This window comes from Pseudophryne corroboree, chromosome 5 (genome assembly GCF_028390025.1).
Source record: "Pseudophryne corroboree isolate aPseCor3 chromosome 5, aPseCor3.hap2, whole genome shotgun sequence".
In the NCBI taxonomy this organism is placed as follows: domain Eukaryota; kingdom Metazoa; phylum Chordata; class Amphibia; order Anura; family Myobatrachidae; genus Pseudophryne; species Pseudophryne corroboree.
Genome location: NC_086448.1, coordinates 111,752,176 through 111,773,296, shown reverse-complemented (window position 1 = coordinate 111,773,296; position 21,121 = coordinate 111,752,176). Strand labels below are relative to the sequence as shown.

General features: G+C 48.2%; 1 protein-coding gene across 8 annotated transcripts in view; it reads right to left on the bottom strand.

The window, feature by feature from the left end:
• MLLT10 (MLLT10 histone lysine methyltransferase DOT1L cofactor) overlaps positions 1 to 21,121 on the bottom strand; it is a 385,956-nt gene that overhangs the window by 307,361 nt on the left and 57,474 nt on the right. The window lies entirely within an intron of this gene.

Below are 21,121 nucleotides of genomic sequence, written 5' to 3'. Positions count from 1 at the left end.
ACTGAACAAGTTTAAACCCCATACCTGGCTTCTTCCCAGAAGTACAGAGAAAACACTTCCAAAGCTTAAAGGTACAAGTTGGAACAGAGATAAATCCGTTCCATCTGGCATGTATTATTCCTGAGGCTAATGAAGACAAAACGTTGATACATAATGAATATTATAAAAATGAGATTTTATAAACAGCATCTGGCAATTTGATGCTCCCTGTCCACCTCGGCTAGGACTCTGCCAGGAGTTTTAGAATAACATATGATGCGTTCCGGGCCCAACCGGCTGAACAGGGATTAACACAGCAAGAGAAAACAATCCATTAACTTCACATGTAGGTTCCTGGATGTCTGGAAATAAGGTTAAAAAGCACTGTGGTCAGACTATTTTTTGCTAAGGGGATACATTGTTCTCTGACCCAATCCACTTATTGTTAAAGATCTCACACACAGACACTGGGGATTCATTTACACCAATTAGTTTATTCCAATATTTCCAATTTCAGCAAGGGAGAAGAGTCCATACTCTAATTGTTCACATTTCTCAGAGTAAAGGCTCAACAGATAAATACAGAATCGATACAAAATCTAACTATGAAAAAGGAGATTTATGGTAGATTTACCATAGTTAAATCTCTTTCTGCGACGTACACTGGATTCGACAGGGAATAACATCGGGGTGTAGAGTTGGTTCTTGATCCAGAAACACCAACAGGGTAAAGCTTTGACTGTTCCCAGGAAGCATTGCACCGCCTCCTCTATAACCCCGCCTCCAGGCACTGGAGCTCAGTTTTGTTAACCAGTCCAATGCAGCAGCAGGTAAAAGAGATGGTAGATGTTAGTCACATAGAACCACATTCTCACGACATGAAAAGGGTCTAGCGGATAATGCCATACAAACCCAAAGAAGCCAAGTGCATCAGGGTGGGCGCCCTGTGGAATCCAGTGTACCTCGCAGAAAGAGATTTAACTATGGTAAGTCTACCATAAGTCTCCTTTTCTGCAGCGGGGTACACTGGTATTCCACAGGGAACAACATCGGGGGGATGTCCTAAAGCAGTTCCTCAAGGGAGGGGACGCACTGTAGCAGGTACAAGAACCCGGCGTCCAAAGGAAGCATCCTGGGAGGCGGAAGTATCAAAGGCATAGAACCTTATGAACGTGTTCACTGAGGACCATGTAGCCGCCTTGCATACTTGTTCAGCAGACGCGCCACAGCGAGCCGCCCAAGAAGGTCCAACAGACAGAGTAGATTGAGCCTTGAAAGCAGCATGAGCTGGTAAACCAGTCTGCGCATAAGCTTGTGCAATCACCATTCTAATCCATCTGGCCAAGGTTTGCTTATTCGCACGCCAGCCACATTTGTGAAAACCAAAAAGTACAAAAAGGATACCTGACCTCCTGATGGAGGCAGTCCTCTCTGCATAAATACGGAGAGTCTGTACGACATCCAAAGACCGCTGTTTGGAGGACAAACCAGAAGAGATAAAGGCCGGAACCACAATCTCTTAGTTAAGATGAAAAGATGATAACACCTTCGGTAGATAACCAGTGCGAGTTCGAAGAACTGCCGGGTCACGGTGAAAAATCATGAAGGGCGGACGACAGGACAAGGCGCCTAAGTCCGACACCCTCCTAGCTGAGGGAATAGCCAGTAAAAACACAATCTTAAGTGTAAGACATTTAAGATCCACAGACTCAAGAGGTTCAAATGGAGACTCTTGTAGGGCATTTAAGACAACAGACAAATCCCATGAAGCCATAGGAGGGACATAGGGAGGTTGAACCCGTAAAACGCCCTGAGTGTAAGTATGACCGACAGGAATAGATGTAATTCCTCTCTGAAACCACACCGACAAGGCAGATATATGAACTTTGAGGGAGGCCAGACGAACGCCTAAATCTAGGCCTTGTTGCAGAAAAGCCAAAAGTCTAGAACTACTGAACGAATAGGTATCATAATTCTTAGCAGCACACCATGTGAAGTAAGAGTTCCAGACCCTGTAATAAATCCGTGCAGAAGCCGGTTTGCGGGCCTTCAACATAATTTGAATAACGGCCTCAGAGAATCCCCTGGCCCTCAGGAGTGAAGCTTCAAGAGCCATGCCGTCAAAGCCAGTCTGACCATGTCTGGATAGACACAAGGGCCCTGAACGAGGAGGTCTGGGCATTGAGGAAGTAGAAGAGGATGCTCTATCGATGGACCGTGCAGGTCTGAGAACCAATGCCGTCTGGGCCACGCTGGAGCAACTAGTAGTAGTATTCCTATCTTGCTTGAACCTCCGTAGAACCTTGGGCAGGAGTGACACTGGAGGGAACACGTATGGCAGCCGAAAGTTCCATGGAACTGCCAGTGCGTCCACAAACACTGCTTGAGGATCCCTTCTCCTTGATCCGAAGACCGGAACCTTGTGCTTGTGTCGAGACACCATCAGGTCTACATCTGGTAGGCCTCACTTGTCCACTAGGAGTTGAAAGACTTTCGGATGAAGACTCCACGCTCCGGCATGAACATCCTGATGACTGAGGAAATCCGCGACCCAGTTGAGGACTCTGGGGGTTTGAACACTGCTGATATTGCTGGCAGAAGGCGTTCCGCACAACAAAGGATTTTTGATACTTCCAGCATTGCCATGCGGCTTCGAGTGCCGCCTTGATGATTTATGTACGCCACCGTGCTGGCGTTGTCGGATTGTACTTGAACAGGCCTGTTTTGTACTAGAGGCAGGGCCAGTGTCAACGCATTGAACACTGCCCGCAATTCCAGAATGTTTATCGGGAGCAGATTCCTCCCTGGTCCACCGACCCTGGAGAGAGTGTTGCTTCAGCACCACGCCCCGACCCCGCAGACTCAGAAGGACCCAGTTGGAGATCCAGAAAGGACAACACCTGCTCAATCGATGATCCTGCAGCCACCAGAGTAGTGACAGACGGACCTCCGGAGACAAGGAGATCATTTGCGACCTGATCCAGTGAGGCAGGCCGTCCCACTTGGCAAGAATCAGTTTCTGCAGAGAGCGGGAATGGAATTGAGCGTACTCCACCACGTCGAAAGCCGACACCATGAGACCTAGCACTTGCATTGCCGAATGTATCGACACTTGCGGACGAGATAGGAAGCATCGAATCCTGTCCTGAAGCTTCAGGACTTGTGCCTGAGAGAAGAACAACCGCTGGCTGTGAGTGTCCAACAACGCCCCCAGGTGCACCATGATCTGCGCAGGGACCAGTTAAGATTTCTTCCAGTTGATGAGCCACCCGTGGGCATGCAGAAAACGGATAGTCAGATCCAGATGGCGTAGGAGAATTTCTGGGGAATTTGCCAGGATCAACAAGTCGTCAGGATCCTAACCCCTTGACGGCGGAGTACAGCCGTCATTACCACCATGACCTTGGTGAAGACTCGCTGAGCCGTGGTCAAACCAAAAAGTAACGCCCATAATTGGTAATGGAGGTTGCCAACCACAAACCTCAGGTACTGCTGATGCGACATTGCAATGGGAATATGCAGGTAAGCATCCTGTATATCCAGGGAGACCATAAAATCCCCAGGTTCCAAGGCCAGAACAATAGAGCGAAGAGTTTCCATACGAAACTTGGGAGACCCTCACAAATTTGCTGAAGGACTTGAGGTTGAGAATGGGCCGAGAGGACCCATTCGGTTTCGGGACTAGGAACAGCAGTGAATAGTACCCCCTGCCCCACTGAGCCAGAGGCACCTGTACTACCACTCCTGTATGCAGGAGGGACTGTACCAAAGAATTTAGAGTCTTTGCCTTCACCGGATCCGAAGAGACGTCTGTCAGGCAAAATCGATGAAGTGGACGATTTTTGAAGGATATGGCGTACCCTCGACTTCCCGTACCCAGGCATTCGAAGTGGTCTTCAACCATTCCTGGGTAAACCCTAGAAGTCGGCCCCCCACCCTGGGATCCCCCAGGGGGAGGCCCGCCCCGTCATGCAGCAGGCTTGTCAGTTTTGGAAGCAGGCTGACGGGCAGCCCAGGTCCGTTTAGGCTTGGGCTTATTGGGTTTGGAAGTGCAAGCCTGTTTCGGGTACGCCTGACCCTTTGCTTTCCCTGAAGGACGAAAGGAGCGAGAGGAAGTACTCTTAGCCTTCGATACCGAAGGAGCAGTACCAGATAGACATGCTGTTTTAGCAGAAGCTAAGTCAGCCACTATCTTGTTGAGGTCTTCTCCGAAAAGAATGTCTTCCTTAAAAGGGAGCACCTCCAGGGTTTTCTTAGAGTCCAGATCCACAGACCAGGACCGCAACCAGAGAATCCGGCGAGCCAAAATGGACGTAGTAGAAGCCTTGGCCGCCAAAATACCGGCATCAGAAGCCGCCTCTTTAATGTAATGAGAAGCTGTGACAATATACGACAGACATTGTCTAGCATGATCAGAAGCGTTGGAAGGCAACTCAGCTTCCAACTCCTGAGCCCACGCTTCAATAGCCTCTGCAGCCCAAGTCGCTGCAATGGTGGGCCTATGCGCAGCACCAGCTAAGGTGTAAATCGCCTTTAAACTAGTGATGAGCGAGGTTCGGTTTTACTCGGTTTTACTCGGTTCTCAAAACGGCATCTTATTGGCTATCCAAAACACGTGACATCCGTGAGCCAATAAGATGCCGTTTTGAGAACCGAGTAAAACCGAGTAAAACCGAGTAAAACCGAATCCGCTCATCACTACTTTAAACAACCCTCCACACGCTTATCCGTCGGTTCTTTCAGAGACGTAACGGTAGGTACAGGCAGAGCTGAGGATACCACCAGCAGCACCACTTGCGAATCCACTGGCAGGGGTGTCTCCCAATTTTTACTTAGCTCCACCGAGAGGGGATAGCGAGCCAGCATCTTCTTTTGAGGCGTGAATTTCATTCCTGGATTTTTCCAGGATTCCTGACGTATGTCAACCAAATGGTCAGAGTGAGGTAAAACTTGTTTAACCACTTTCTGACGTTTAAATCGGTCCGGTTTCTTAGGGGCAGTATCAGGCTCTGGGTCATCAGTAATTTCAAGAATTAACCTGATAGCCTCCAACAAGTCAACATCATCCACCTGTGAAACAGATTCCCATTAGAAGCATCAGAATCAGTGTCCGTGGGGTCAGTATATACGCCATCCTCATCAGACGAGGTGTCTGGGACGTTAGTGGATTGTGGGTAAGTAATGGCCCGCTTAGAGGACCCCTTGGTCTTAGGCGGGCGAGGGTTAGACTTCTGTTTAGTCAGTGATTGGCTCAATTGCTGTAACTGAGTGGCCAGTTGATCTGCCCACGGCGGATTAACCGCAGGAACCATAAGCGGTTGTACCAGTACAGGAGCTACCATAGGGGGCGCAAGTCTAGTTACCAGCGTATTCAATAACATGGCGAAAGTAGCCTAAGGTGGGTCATTTTGAACCCCCATTGCTACGGTCCAACTGTGGGGTAAGCAACCCCCAGAACCTGGACCCTCAGCTGCTATATTCTCCTCAAACGTGTCTGCAGCGTCACCACCACGCAATGTGGGATCAGCACCAGCTCCGTCGTCCCTTGTAGCTGACATATCTGAAAGCTCAATGCAAGGCAACCCAGTACAATATTAGCAGCACAACACCTGACAAGAACCCCGAGTAGTGTATCAGCACAAACAGAGTCCCACAGGTATATGGTGACTAAAAATCACAAAGAAAAAATAAGAATTTACTCACCGGTAATTCTATTTCTCGTAGTCCGTAGTGGATGCTGGGGACTCCGTCAGGACCATGGGGAATAGCGGCTCCGCAGGAGACAGGGCACAAAATTTAAAAGTTTGACCACTAGGTGGTGTGTACTGGCTCCTCCCCCTATGACCCTCCTCCAAGCCTCAGTTAGGATACTGTGCCCGGACGAGCGTACACAATAAGGAAGGATTTTGAATCCCGGGTAAGACTCATACCAGCCACACCAATCACACCGTACAACTTGTGATCTGAACCCAGTTAACAGTATGATAACGTAGGAGCCTCTGAAAAGATGGCTCACAACAATAAACAACCCGATTTTTTTGTAACAATAACTATGTACAAGTATTGCAGACAATCCGCACTTGGGATGGGCGCCGAGCATCCACTACGGACTACGAGAAATAGAATTACCGGTGAGTAAATTCTTATTTTCTCTGACGTCCTAGTGGATGCTGGGGACTCAGTCAGGACCATGGGGATTATACCAAAGCTCCCAAACGGGCGGGAGAGTGCGGATGACTCTGCAGCACCGAATGAGAGAACTCCAGGTCCTCCTTAGCCAGGGTATCAAATTTGTAGAATTTTACAAACGTGTTCTCCCCTGACCACGTAGCTGCTCGGCAGAGTTGTAATGCCGAGACCCCTCGGGCAGCCGCCCAAGATGAGCCCACCTTCCCTGTGGAGTGGGCATTGACAGTGAAATATATATTTTCAATGCTCTGACAACGTCCAGCAACTTGGAATCCTCCAAATCGCTAGTAGCCGCAGGCACCACAATAGGCTGGTTCAGGTGAAACGCTGATACCACCTTAGGCAGAAAATGAGGACGCGTCCTCAATTCTGCCCTGTCCGAATGGAAAATCAGATATGGGCTTTTATACGATAAAGCCGCCAATTCCGACACTCTCCTGGCTGAAGCCAGGGCCAGTAGCATGGTTACTTTCCATGTAAGATATTTCAAATCTACAGATTTGAGTGGCTCAAACCAATGGGATTTGAGAAAATCCAAAACTACATTGAGATCCCACTGTGCCACTGGGGGCACAACCGGGGGCTGTATATGTAGTACTCCTTTTACAAAAGTCTGGACTCCAGGAACTGAAGCCAATTCTTTCTGGAAGAAAATCGACAGGGCCGAAATTTGAACCTTAATGGACCCTAATTTGAGGCCCATAGATAACCCTGTTTGCAGGAAATGTAGGAATCGACCCAGTTGAAATTCCTCTGTCGGGGCCTTCCTGGCCTCACACCATGCAACATATTTTCTCCAAATGCGGTGATAATGTTGTGCAGTCACCTCCTTCCTGGCTTTGACCAGGGTAGGGATGACCTCTTCCGGAATGCCTTTTTCCCTTAGGATCCGGCGTTCAACCGCCATGCCGTCAAACGCAGCCGCGGTAAGTCTTGGAATAGACACGGTCCCTGCTGAAGCAGATCCCTTCTTAGAGGTAGAGGCCACGGATCTTCCGTGAGCATCTCCTGAAGTTCCGGGTACCAAGTCCTTCTTGGCCAGTCCGGAGCCACTAGTATCGTTCTTACTCCCCTTTGCCGTATAATTCTCAGTACCTTGGGTATGAGAGGCAGAGGAGGGAAGACATACACTGACTGGTACACCCATGGTGTTACCAGAGCGTCCACAGCTATTGCCTGAGGGTCTCTTGACCTGGCGCAATACCTGTCCAGTTTTTTTGTTGAGGCGGGACGCCATCATGTCCACCATTGGTCTTTCCCAATGGACTACAATCATGTGGAAGACTTCTGGATGAAGTCCCCACTCTCCCGGGTGAAGATCGTGTCTGCTGAGGAAGTCTGCTTCCCAGTTGTCCACTCCCGGGATGAACACTGCTGACAGTGCTATCACATGATTTTCCGCCCAGCGAAGAATCCTTGCAGCTTCTGCCATTGCCCTCCTGCTTCTTGTGCCGCCCTGTCTGTTTACGTGGGCGACTGCCGTGATGTTGTCCGACTGGATCAACACCGGCTGACCCTGAAGCAGAGGTTTTGCCAGGCTTAGAGCATTGTAGATTGCTCTTAGTTCCAGTATATTTATGTGAAGAGACGTTTCCAGGCTTGACCACACGCCCTGGAAGTTTCTTCCTTGTGTGACCGCTCCCCAGCCTCTCAGGCTGGCATCCGTGATCACTAGGACCCAGTTCTGTATGCCGAATCTGCGGCCCTCTAACAGATGAGCACTCTGCAACCACCATAGCAGAGAGACCCTTGTCCTTGTCGACAATTTTATCCACTGATGCATCTGCAGATGCGATCCGGACCATTTGTCTAGCAGATCCCACTGAAAAATTAGTGCATGGAATCTGCCGAATGGAATCGCTTCGTAAGAAGCCACCATTTTTCCCAGGACTCTTGTGCATTGATGCACAGACACTGTCCCTGGTTTTAGGAGGTTCCTGACGAGTTCGGATAACTCCCTGGCTTTCTCCTCCGGAACAAATACCTTTTTCTGAACAGTGTCCAGAATCATCCCTAGGAACAGCAGACGTGTCGTCGGGATCAGTTGGGATTTTGGAAAATTCAGAATCCACCCGTGCTGTTGGAGCACTACTTGAGTTAGTGCTACTCCGACCTCCAGCTGTTCTCTGGATCTTGCCCTTATCAGGAGATCGTCCAAGTAAGGGATAATTAATACGCCTTCTCTTCGAAGAAGGATCATCATTTCGGCCATTACCTTGGTAAAGACCCTGGGTGCCGTGGACAATCCAAACGGCAGCGTCTGAAACTGATAATGACAGTTTTGTACCACGAACCTGAGGTACCCTTGGTGTAAAGGGCAAATTGGGGCATGAAGGTAAGCATCCTTGATGTCCAAGGACACCATAAAATCCCCTTCTTCCAGATTCGCTATCACTGCTCTGAGTGACTCCATCTTGAACTTGAATTTTTGTATGTACAGGTTCAGAGATTTCAGATTTAGAATAGGTCTTACCGAGCCGTCCGGCTTCGGTACCACAAATAGCGTGGAGTAATACCCCTTTCCCTGTTGTAGAAGGGGTACCTTGATTATCACCTGCTGAGAATACAGCTTGTGAATGGCTTCCAATACCGTCGCCCTGTCTGAGGGAGACGTTGGCAAAGCAGATTTTAGGAACCTGCGAGGGGGAGACTTCTCGAATTCCAACCTGTAACCCTGAGATACTACCTGCAGGATCCAGGGGTCCACCTGCGAGTGAGCCTACTGTGCGCTGAAATTCTTGAGGCGACCCCCCACCGCCCCTGAGTCCGCTTGTAAGGTCCCAGCGTCATGCTGAGGCCTTTGCAGAAGCCGGGGAGGACTTCTGTTCCTGGGAAGGGGCTGCTTGCTGCAGTCTCTTACCCTTTCCTTTGCCTCGGGGCAAATATGAATGTCCTTTTGCTCGCTTGTTCTTATAGGAACGAAAGGACTGCGGCTGAAAAGACTGCGTCTTTTTCTGCTGGGAGGGGACTTGAGGTAAAAAGGTGGACTTCCCGGCTGTTGCCGTGGCTACCAAATCCGATAGACCGACCCCAAATAATTCCTCCCCTTTATACGGCAATACTTCCATATGCCGTTTGGAATCCGCATCGCCTGACCACTGTCGTGTCCATAGACTTCTTCTGGCAGATATGGACATCGCACTTACTCTTGATGCCAGAGTGCAGATATCCCTCTGTGCATCTCGCATATAAAGGAATGCGTCCTTTAATTGCTCTATAGTCAATAAAATACTGTCCCTATCCAGGGTATCAATATTTTCAGTCAGGGAATCCGACCAAGCCACCCCAGCACTGCACATCCAGGCTGAGGCGATTGCTGGTCGCAGTATAACACCAGTATGTGTGTATATACTTTTTAGAGTATTTTCCAGCCTCCTATCAGCTGGATCCTTGAGGGCGGCCGTATCAGGAGACGGTAACGCCACTTGTTTGGATAAACGTGTGAGCGCCTTGTCCACCCTAGGGGGTGTTTCCCAGCGCGCCCTAACCTCTGGCAGGAAAGGGTATAATGCCAATAACTTCTTTGAAATTAGCAGTTTTTTATCAGGGGTAACCCACGCTTCATCACACACGTCATTCAATTCCTCCGATTCAGGAAAAACTACAGGTAGTTTTTTCAGACCCCACATAATACCCCTTTTTGTGGTACTTGCAGTATCAGAGATATGCAAAGCCTCCTTCATTGCCGTGATCATATAACATGTGGCCCTACTGGAAAATACGTTCGTTTCTTCACCGTCGACACTAGATTCGGTGTCCGTGTCTGGGTCTGTGTCGACCGACTGAGGCAAAGGGCGTTTTACAGCCCCTGACGGTGTTTGAGACGCCTGTACAGGTACTAACTGGTTTGCCGGTCGTCTCATGTCGTCAACCGACTTTTGCAGCGTGCTGACATTATTACGTAATTCCATAAACAAAGCCATCCATTCCGGTGTCGACTCCCTAGGGGGTGACATCACCATTACCGGCAATTGCTCCGCCTCCACACCAACATCGTCCTCATACATGTCGACACACACGTACCGACACACAGCAGACACACAGGGAATGCTCTGATAGAAGACAGGACCCCACTAGCCCTTTGGGGAGACAGAGGGAGAGTTTGCCAGCACACACCAAAGCGCTATAATTATATAGGAACAACCTTATATAAGTGTTGTTTCCTTATAGCTGCTTAAATATATATAATATCGCCAAAAAATGCCCCCCCTCTCTGTTTTTTACCCTGTTTCTGTAGTGCAGTGCAGGGGAGAGCCTGGGAGCCTTCCTAGCAGCGGAGCTGTGTAGGAAAATGGCGCTGTGTGCTGAGGAGATAGGCCCCGCCCCCTATTCCGGCGGGCTCTTCTCCCGGTTTTTCTGAGACCTGGCAGGGGTGAAATACATCCATATAGCCTCATGGACTATATGTGATGTATTCTTTTTAGCCAGAAAGGTATTAACATTGCTGCCCAGGGCGCCCCCCCCAGCGCCCTGCACCCTCAGTGACCGCCGGTGTGAAGTGTGCCTGAGCGCAATGGCGCACAGCTGCAGTGCTGTGCGCTACCTCATGAAGACTGAAAAGCCTTCAGCCGCCGGTTTCTGGACCTCTTCTTACTTCGGCATCTGCAAGGGGGTCGGCGGCGCGGCTCCGGTGACCCATCCAGGCTGTACCTGTGATCGTCCCTCTGGAGCTAGTGTCCAGTAGCCTAAGAAGCAAATCCATCCTGCACGCAGGTGAGTTCACTTCTTCTCCCCTAGGTCCCTCGTTGCAGTGAGCCTGTTGCCAGCAGGACTCACTGAAAATAATAAAACTATCAAAACTTTTACTCTAAGCAGCTCTTTATGAGAGCCACCTAGATTGCACACTGCTCGGACGGGCACAAAAACCTAACTGAGGCTTGGAGGAGGGTCATAGGGGGAGGAGCCAGTACACCACCTAGTGGTCAAACTTTTAAATTTTGTGCCCTGTCTCCTGCGGAGCCGCTATTCCCCATGGTCCTGACGGAGTCCCCAGCATCCACTAGGACGTCAGAGAAATACACAATAAGTATATCTTGTGAAACACCTATATTAATAATAACCTTAACGCACTTAGCCCCCTCAGGTTACAGAATATAGGGATAGCAATCTGAGTGAGATGCACGAAATGGAGGTCACACAGCAGCTATATGCACACACACATAGTCACATTGTACAATGCAGAAATTATGACATGCAATAAAACTGCACTGGACTAGCAATACAGAGTAAAACTAAGTATAGCTATACACTTAATAGATATATCAATGCACAGTAAAGACTGGATGTATATCACAGGGGACTTGTACTAAATAACCCTGACTAAATGCACTGTTTCTTAACTAACACTGTCAGCAGACATGTAGAATACTTAAGTGTACTGTAAAATGCACAGCGCTGACATGCAGGCGGCTTTACAGAGGAGGATTTGCCCAAACAGTCCCAGGATCAGCTCAGCTTGTCCTAATGGCGCCCAAACGCTGACAGGAAGAGAGAGATATGCAGCTCCAGGGCGGGAACATTTACTCTAAATGGCGCCCTGAGGCTGGGGCTACAGGTCAAAGCCTTATCCCCTTGCTGGACTTCACCACCGGGTACTGCGGGCTACATAGCAAACGTTTTTTAATAAAACCGACCTGTGCCCTTGCCCTAGTGGTCTAGTGGGGTCCCTGTACTGCCACAGTGTCCACACCAGTGCGCACGGCCCGCCTCCCACCGGATCGCGATTTCCAGCTGGTCCCACCTGGGGGACCCTCTTACCTCCTCCCTGAGCGCGACCACGCGATCAAGGAGAGCTGCGGTGGGGTGTGTGACTGACAGGAGCAAACCGGAGCCTCCGCTGTAAGTACCCTGCAACCAGGGCACGGGAGTATACCTCGCTGCAGCAGGAGATGTCTGACTGACATCTAACACTCACAGTGTCTCTGCTGCAGCCCTTGAAGTCTTAATTTTTCACTTTAAAAAAGCTCTTCTGAGGGCTGCTGGAGCAGCCCACCTGTTGAATGCTTGCACTGCATGGCACCAACTACAAAACTGAGCGGGTTTATAGAGGAGGCGGCGCTATGCATTCTGGGAACAGTCAAAGCTTTTAGCCTGTTGGTGCCTCGGGTCAAGATCCTACTCTACACCCCACCCAATGTCATTCCCTGTTGAGCCCAGTGTACCCCGCAGCAGAAAGAAGAAATACAGTGGATTAACAAAATTAAGTATTCCCAAAAAGAAAGGTGACCAACAGGTTCCCTGTCATCCAAAAAGTGCAAGCAGATCACATTATCAGAGCCACAAGTTATTACATCTACGTAAACCATGAAACCACAGCAAGATGCTAGGTTACCAATTTACAAGCCCAGCAATTGGCTGATAGCACCTGAACTCACATCTCTGGGTAGCGATAGCCATGATTGCATGGCAAAATACAGCAACCTCACCATCCAATCATGGCTATCGCTACCCGACCTTGCTATCCAATCATGGCTATTGCTACCCGACCTCGCTATCTAATCATGGCTATTGCTACCTAACCTCACTATCCAATCATAGCTATTGCTACCCCATCTCGTCATCCAATCATGGCTATCACTACCTGACTTGGTCATCCAATTAAGAGCATCACTACCGAATCAAGTCATCTACTCTTGCCTATCACTACCAGACCTATTGATTTAATCATGACTATTACTACAACATATCGCCATTCAAATAATAGATCTCACCACTGAACCGCAACATACAATTATTTATTTAGCTAGACAACCTCATCATGTATTTTAAATCTGCAGACTGTGTAAACCAACTACATGGACCATGTTGAGAAGAAGGGATGGGAAGAACTTTAGAGTAAACCAATTGATAAGATAAAAATTAACATAAGGCTTCTGCAAAAGAATTAAAGCTGGCCATAGACTGAAGCAGGTAACCAGAGACAATACATTATTGAGGAGAAACAGTTCTATTACATGGAGGTGATCATACATTCACAGTACAGAGTCGACTGAACGATGGTTGGGAGGATCGTACATGGGTCATACACAAACGATCAAGAACATTTTTCAGCTGTTTTTAGGCTGTGAACGATGATCTTTTATGCCCACAGACTCAACGATAATCGTTCAGAATAGTTACTTCACTGGCTGGTCAAAGCAACCTAATAGTTAAACTGCAAAAACATAAACTAAAATAATACTGAGCTTCCAGAATTGGAGAATATAATCAACCTACAAGACACTGAAAACATTGAATGTGCTAGTGAATGGTAAATTAATTAATTTAATGAAGTCAGAATTTTAACAGTAACTGTACAAAACCCATTTAAAGAGTTTATTTATAATCAGTAATTCCTGATTATTGCATAACAAAACTGTGGGCAGCCTCAATCAGCTGGTGACCTCTCGCACATAAAGGCCAGTACTCACTGACCGATGCGGTAGAGATGTGTGCTGAGCGAACCGCTCAGCACAGCGCGATGTGCGCTAAGCTTGCGGAGGGAGACGGGGGAGCCGCTCATTTCACCCAGCGGGTGAAATGAGCGACCCGCTAGATTGGCCTGCACGGCAGGCCAATCTAGCACCAGCGATAGCGATGCGCGGGGCTGCGCATCGCTATCGCTGTAGGGGGTACACACGGAGCGATCAGGCTTAAAATCTAAGCAATCTAGTCAGATTGCTTAGATTTTAAGCAGTGATCGCTCCGTGAGTACCCCCCTCAGGAGCCATGCAATCCTTAAGCCAAGTCTCAGCAAGCAAGGAAACAATCCTCCAGTAACAATACAATTTCAGATAGGATCAAAAGGGCAAAATCCTTTGATGTAGGGGTTAACTTTTTAATATCACATGGTCGGGTTGTATGTAAATAGGGATTCTTATAAAAGCATGTTTGGCTTCTTAAGATTACCGATTATTCATGTCTGTTCCCTTTATTTCTGTTTGTCTGCCTTTTAGGCAATATTGGAGGACGTCCAAGAAACACGAGCTTTTAAAGATGAATCTAGTTTTAGTTGTGTTGTTGGAAGGAAAAATAAAATAACGGTGTTCCTTTGAACTTAATCACAATAAAAAAATAATAATAAAAAGGAGACATTTGAAACATGTTCATTTTTAAAGTTTCAATACAAAATAAATGCAAACCAGTCTCCATTTTCATCCTAAGGACTAGCCTTAGCAAATTGTCTGTGCTTCATTTAAAACATAAGGAAAACAAAACCTGCTACACGAATCCTGAATGTAATGGAAATTAAATTAAATTCCCGTTTCTGCTGCAGGCCAATCAAAATGTTTCCTTGGGTGCGTCTCCACCTTTCGCATAATGCACAGTCACACACCTTAACATAACAGGCTCCCTAACACATGAGCATGGATACAATTTATAACTACCATCTGCGCAATCAAAGCACTAGCGTAATAGTAACCCCCTATCCACAGTGACTAGTATATGGAGGTAAAAAGAGTGAGTGGAATGCCAAATCCAATGCATGCTAGTGGCAAACGCAGGATTTCTAGAGGGGGATTTCCAAATGCAATCCACAATCTCCCACTCTGCAGAACATTGGAGTAAGTGCGTGAGCCTGCCGGAACAGTAGAAAAACCTAATAAGGACGCTGGACATTAATGTAAATATTTGTCTTTTTATACACTGGATACTGTATGGAATACAGTGTTAGTATTTAACGCTATAGGTAGTCTACAGTATTGGCTATATCAAACATCTAAATAATAAGAATTTACTTACCGATAATTCTATTTCTCGGAGTCCGTAGTGGATGCTGGGGTTCCTGAAAGGACCATGGGGGATAGCGGCTCCGCAGGAGACAGGGCACAAAAAAGTAAAGCTTTACTAGGTCAGGTGGTGTGCACTGGCTCCTCCCCCTATGACCCTCCTCCAGACTCCAGTTAGGTACTGTGCCCGGACGAGCATACACAATAAGGGAGGCATTTTGAATCCCGGGTAAGACTCATACCAGCCACACCAATCACACCGTACAACTTGTGATCTAAACCCAGTTAACAGTATGACAACAGAAAGGGCCTCTTAAAGATGGCTCCTTAACAATAACCCGAATTAGTTAACAATAACTATGTACAAGTATTGCAGATAATCCGCACTTGGGATGGGCGCCCAGCATCCACTACGGACTCCGAGAAATAGAATTATCGGTAAGTAAATTCTTATTTTCTCTATCGTCCTAAGTGGATGCTGGGGTTCCTGAAAGGACCATGGGGATTATACCAAAGCTCCCAAACGGGCGGGAGAGTGCGGATGACTCTGCAGCACCGAATGAGAGAACTCCAGGTCCTCCTTTGCCAGGGTATCAAATTTGTAAAATTTTACAAACGTGTTCTCCCCCGACCACGTAGCTGCTCGGCAGAGTTGTAATGCCGAGACCCCTCGGGCAGCCGCCCAAGATGAGCCCACCTTCCTTGTGGAGTGGGCTTTTACAGTTTTAGGCTGTGGCAGGCCTGCCACAGAATGTGCAAGTTGAATTGTGTTACAAATCCAACGAGCAATCGACTGCTTAGAAGCAGGTGCGCCCAACTTGTTGGGTGCATACAATATAAACAGCGAGTCAGATTTTCTGACTCCAGCCGTCCTTGCAATGTATATTTTTAAGGCTCTGACAACGTCCAACAACTTGGAGTCCTCCAAGTCGCTAGTGGCCGCAGGCACCACAATAGGTTGGTTCAGATGAAATGCTGATACCACTTTAGGGAGAAAATGCGGACGAGTCCGCAGTTCTGCCCTATCCGAATGGAAGATTAGATAAGGACTTTTATAAGATAAAGCCGCCAATTCAGATACTCTCCTGGCAGAGGCCAGGGCTAGTAACATAGTCACTTTCAATGTGAGATATTTCAAATCCACCTTTTTCAATGGTTCAAACCAATGGGATTTGAGGAAATCTAAAACTACATTTAGATCCCACGGTGCCACCGGAGGCACCACAGGAGGCTGTATATGCAGTACTCCCTTGACAAAAGTCTGGACCTCAGGGACAGAGGCCAATTCTTTTTGGAAGAATATTGACAGGGCCGAAATTTGAACCTTAATGGATCCCAATTTGAGACCCATAGATAATCCTGATTGCAGGAAATGTAGGAAACGACCCAGTTGGAATTCCTCCGTCGGAACCCTCCGATCCTCGCACCACGCTACATATTTTCGCCAAATGCGGTGATAATGTTTCACGGTGACTTCCTTCCGTGCCTTAATCAAGGTAGGAATGACTTCTTCTGGAATGCCTTTCCCTTTTAGGATCTGGCGTTCAACCGCCATGCCGTCAAACGCAGCCGCGGTAAGTCTTGAAAAAGACAGGGACCCTGCTGTAGCAGGTCCCTTCTCAGAGGTAGAGGCCACGGTTCGTCCGTGAGCATCTCTTGAAGTTCCGGATACCAAGTCCTTCTCGGCCAATCCGGAACCACTAGTATTGTTCTTACTCTTCTTTGCCGTATGATCTTCAATACCTTTGGTATGAGCGGCAGAGGAGGAAACACATACACTGACTGGTACACCCAAGGAGTTACCAGTGCGTCCACAGCTATTGCCTGTGGATCTCTTGACCTGGCGCAATATTTGTCCAGTTTCTTGTTGAGGCGAGACGCCATCATGTCTACAATTGGTCTTTCCCAACGGTCTATTAACATGTTGAAGACTTCTGGATGTAGACCCCACTCTCCCGGATGAAGATCGTGTCTGCTGAGGAAGTCTGCTTCCCAGTTGTCCACGCCCGGGATGAACACTGCTGACAGTGCTATCACGTGATTCTCCGCCCAGCGAAGAATCTTGGCAGCTTCTGCCATTGCACTCCTGCTTCTTGTGCCGCCCTGCCTGTTTACATGGGCGACCGCCGTGATGTTGTCCGACTGAATCAACACCGGCTTTCCTTGCAGGAGAAGTTCCGCCTGGCTTAGAGCATTGTAGATTGCTCTTAGTTCCAGAATGTTTATGTGAAGAGACTTTTCCAGACTCGTCCATACTCCCTGGAAGTTTCTTCCTTGTGTGACTGCTCCCCAGCCTCTCAGGCTGGCGTCCGTGGTCACCAGGATCCAATCCTGAATGCCGAATCTGCGGCCTTCTAATAGGTGAGCCTTCTGCAACCACCACAGAAGTGACACCCTTGTCTTTGGTGACAGGGTTATTCGCAGGTGCATCTGCAGATGCGACCCTGACCATTTGTCCAACAGATCCCTTTGGAATATTCTTGCATGGAATCTGCCGAATGGAATTGCTTCGTAAGAAGCCACCATTTTTCCCAGGACTCTTGTGCATTGATGTACTGACACTTTCCCTGGTTTTAGGAGGTTCCTGACCAGATCGGATAACTCCTTGGCTTTTTCCTCTGGAAGGAAAACCTTTTTCTGAACCGTGTCCAGAATCATTCCTAGGAACAGCAGACGAGTTGTCGGGATTAAATGGGATTTTGGAATATTCAGAATCCACCCGTGTTGTCTTAGCACCTCTTGAGATAGTGCTAAAGCTGTCTCCAGCTGTTCTCTGGACCTTGCCCTTATTAGGAGATCGTCCAAGTATGGGATAACTAATACGCCTTTTCTTCGAAGAAGAATCATCATCTCGGCCATTACCTTGGTAAAGACCCGAGGCGCCGTGGACAATCCGAACGGCAGCGTCTGAAACTGATAGTGACAGTTTTGAACAATGAACCTGAGGTACCCCTGGTGTGCGGGGTAAATCGGAACGTGTAGATACGCATCCTTGATGTCCAAGGATACCATAAAGTCCCCTTCTTCCAGGTTCGCTATCACTGCTCTGAGTGACTCCATCTTGAACTTGAACTTTTTTATGTAGAGGTTCAAGGACTTCAGATTTAGAATAGGCCTTACCGAGCCATCCGGCTTCGGTACCACAAATAGAGTGGAATAATACCCCTTTCCTTGTTGTAATAGGGGTACTTTGACTATCACCTGCTGAGCGTACAGCTTGTGAATGGCTTCCAACACCCTCTCCCTTTCGGAAGAGACGGTTGGTAAGGCAGACTTCAGGAAACGATGAGGAGGATCCGTCTCTAATTCCAACCTGTACCCCTGAGATATTATCTGCAGGATCCAGGGGTCTACCTGCGAGTGAGCCCACTGCGCGCTGTAATTTTTGAGACGGCCCCCCACTGTCCCCGAGTCCGCTTGAGAGGCCCCAGCGTCATGCTGAGGTTTTTGCAGGAGCCGGGGAGGGCTTCTGTTCCTGGGAAGGAGCTGCCTGTTGGTGTCTCTTCCCTCTTCCTCTGCCTCGTGGCAGGTACGACAAGCCCTTTGCTCTCTTATTTTTGTAGGAGCGAAAAGGCTGCGGTTGAAAGGTCGGTGCCTTTCTCTGTTGGGGAGTGACTTGAGGTAAAAAAGTGGATTTCCCGGCAGTAGCCGTGGCCACCAAGTCTGATAGACCAACTCCAAATAACTCCTCCCCTTTATACGGCAAAACCTCCATGTGACGTTTTGAATCCGCATCGCCTGTCCACTGTCGTGTCCATAAGGCTCTTCTGGCTGAAATGGACATAGCACTCACCCGAGATGCCAGTGTGCAAATATCCCTCTGTGCATCACGCATATAGATAAATGCATCCTTTATTTGTTCTAACGACAGTAAAACATTGTCCCTATCTAGGGTATCAATATTTTCAATCAGGGATTCTGACCAAACTACTCCAGCACTGCACATCCAGGCAGTTGCTATAGCTGGTCGTAGTATAACACCTGCATGTGTGTATATATTCTTTTGAATAACTTCCATCTTTCTATCTGATGGATCCTTAAGTGCGGCCGTCTCAGGAGAGGGTAACGCCACTTGTTTGGATAAGCGTGTGAGCGCCTTGTCCACCTTAGGGGGTGTTTCCCAGCGCGCCCTAACCTCTGGCGGGAAAGGGTATAATGCCAATAACTTTTTTGAAATTATCAACTTTTTATCAGGAGCAACCCACGCTTCATCACACACGTCATTTAATTCTTCTGATTCAGGAAAAACTGTTTGTAGTTTTTTCACACCATACATAATACCCTGTTTTACGGTATCTGTAGTATCAGCTAAATGTAACGTCTCCTTCATTGCCAAAATCATATAACGTGTGGCCCTACTGGAAAATACGTTTGAATTTCTACCGTCGTCACTGGAATCAGTGCCCGTGTCTGGGTCTGTGTCGACCGACTGAGGCAAAGGGCGTTTTACAGCCCCTGACGGTGTTTGAGGCGCCTGGACAGGCATTAATTGATTGTCCGGCCGCCTCATGTCCTCAACTGACTGTTTAAGGGAAGATAAACCATCACGTAATTCCACAAATAAAGGCATCCATTCTGGTGTCGACCCCCTGGGGGGTGACATCTGCATATTTGGCAATTGCTCCGCCTCCACACCAATATCGTCCTCATACATGTCGACACCACGTACCGACACACACCGCAAACTCACAGGGAATGCTCTAATGAAGACAGGACCCACTAGCCCTTTTGGGGAGACAGAGGGAGAGTCTGCCAGCACACACCACAAAGCGCTATATATACAAGGGATATCCTTATATTAAGTGCTCCCTTATAGCTGCTTTAATATATATATATATAGCCATTAATGTGCCCCCCCTCTCTGTTTTACCCTGTTTCTGTAGTGCAGTGCAGGGGAGAGACCTGGGAGCCGTTCTGACCAGCGGAGCTGTGACAGAAAATGGCGCCGTGTGCTGAGGAGATAGGCCCCGCCCCTTTTTCGGCGGGTTCTTCTCCCGCTATTTTTCCAGTCAGGCAGGGGTTAAATATCTCCATATAGCCCCTATGGGCTATATGTGAGGTATTTTTAGCCTTGTATAAGGTTTATATTTGCCTCTCAGAGCGCCCCCCCCCAGCGCTCTGCACCCTCAGTGACTGCCCAGTGAAGTGTGCTGAGAGGAAAATGGCGCACAGCTGCAGTGCTGTGCGCTACCTTATGAAGACTGAGGAGTCTTCAGCCGCCGGTTTCCGGACCTCTTCACGCTTCAGCATCTGCAAGGGGGTCGGCGGCGCGGCTCCGGGACCGGACTCCACGGCTGGGCCTGTGTTCGATCCCTCTGGAGCTAATGGTGTCCAGTAGCCAAGCAGCAAATCCACTCTGCATGCAGGTGAGTTTACTACTTTCCCCCTAAGTCCCACGTTGCAGTGATCCTGTTGCCAGCAGGACTCACTGTAAAGAAAAAAACCTAAACTAAACTTTCTCTAAGCAGCTCTTTAGGAGAGCCACCTAGATTGCACCCTTCTCGTTCGGGCACAAAATCTAACTGGAGTCTGGAGGAGGGTCATAGGGGGAGGAGCCAGTGCACACCACCTGACCTAGTAAAGCTTTACTTTTTTGTGCCCTGTCTCCTGCGGAGCCGCTATCCCCCATGGTCCTTTCAGGAACCCCAGCATCCACTTAGGACGATAGAGAAAATATAAATAGGATAAGTGGTCAGGAAAAGGTTAATCATACAATAATAAATAAATACATAAACATAATAGAATCAGTACTGCACTTTCTAAGCACACATTCTTCCACCTCATGGTAAGGCTCCTGTTTCTTCTTCCTGGTAGCTACTCTTTGGATGCAGTGCACTGATTGATAACTCAGATTCACACTCACAGCAAACTTGGTAGAAGAAGCTGCTACCACTAGGCATATGCAGCAGCTCTGCTCTGTCTCTTAAACTGATGTGGCAGCAGCTCTAAAAATCATATTACATACCATCGCTATTGTCATAAATTGTGCCACTTGCCAAGAGGAGGGGGGTTTTCAGGCAACCGGAACACCCCCCTTCCCCACACGCCACCACCATGTGTTTGCCTATGCATGCATACGCAAAATGCCGATATGCCACTAGCCTTACAGGTTCTATAAACAGGCAGGTCTGTCTTCTCTGGTACAATAATTAAATCTAGGTCCAATTAAGCCACATATACATGCAGCAAAACTGAACAGAATGCAACTTTGTGATCTGCATTGAACAGCTGAACGTTAGTGAGAC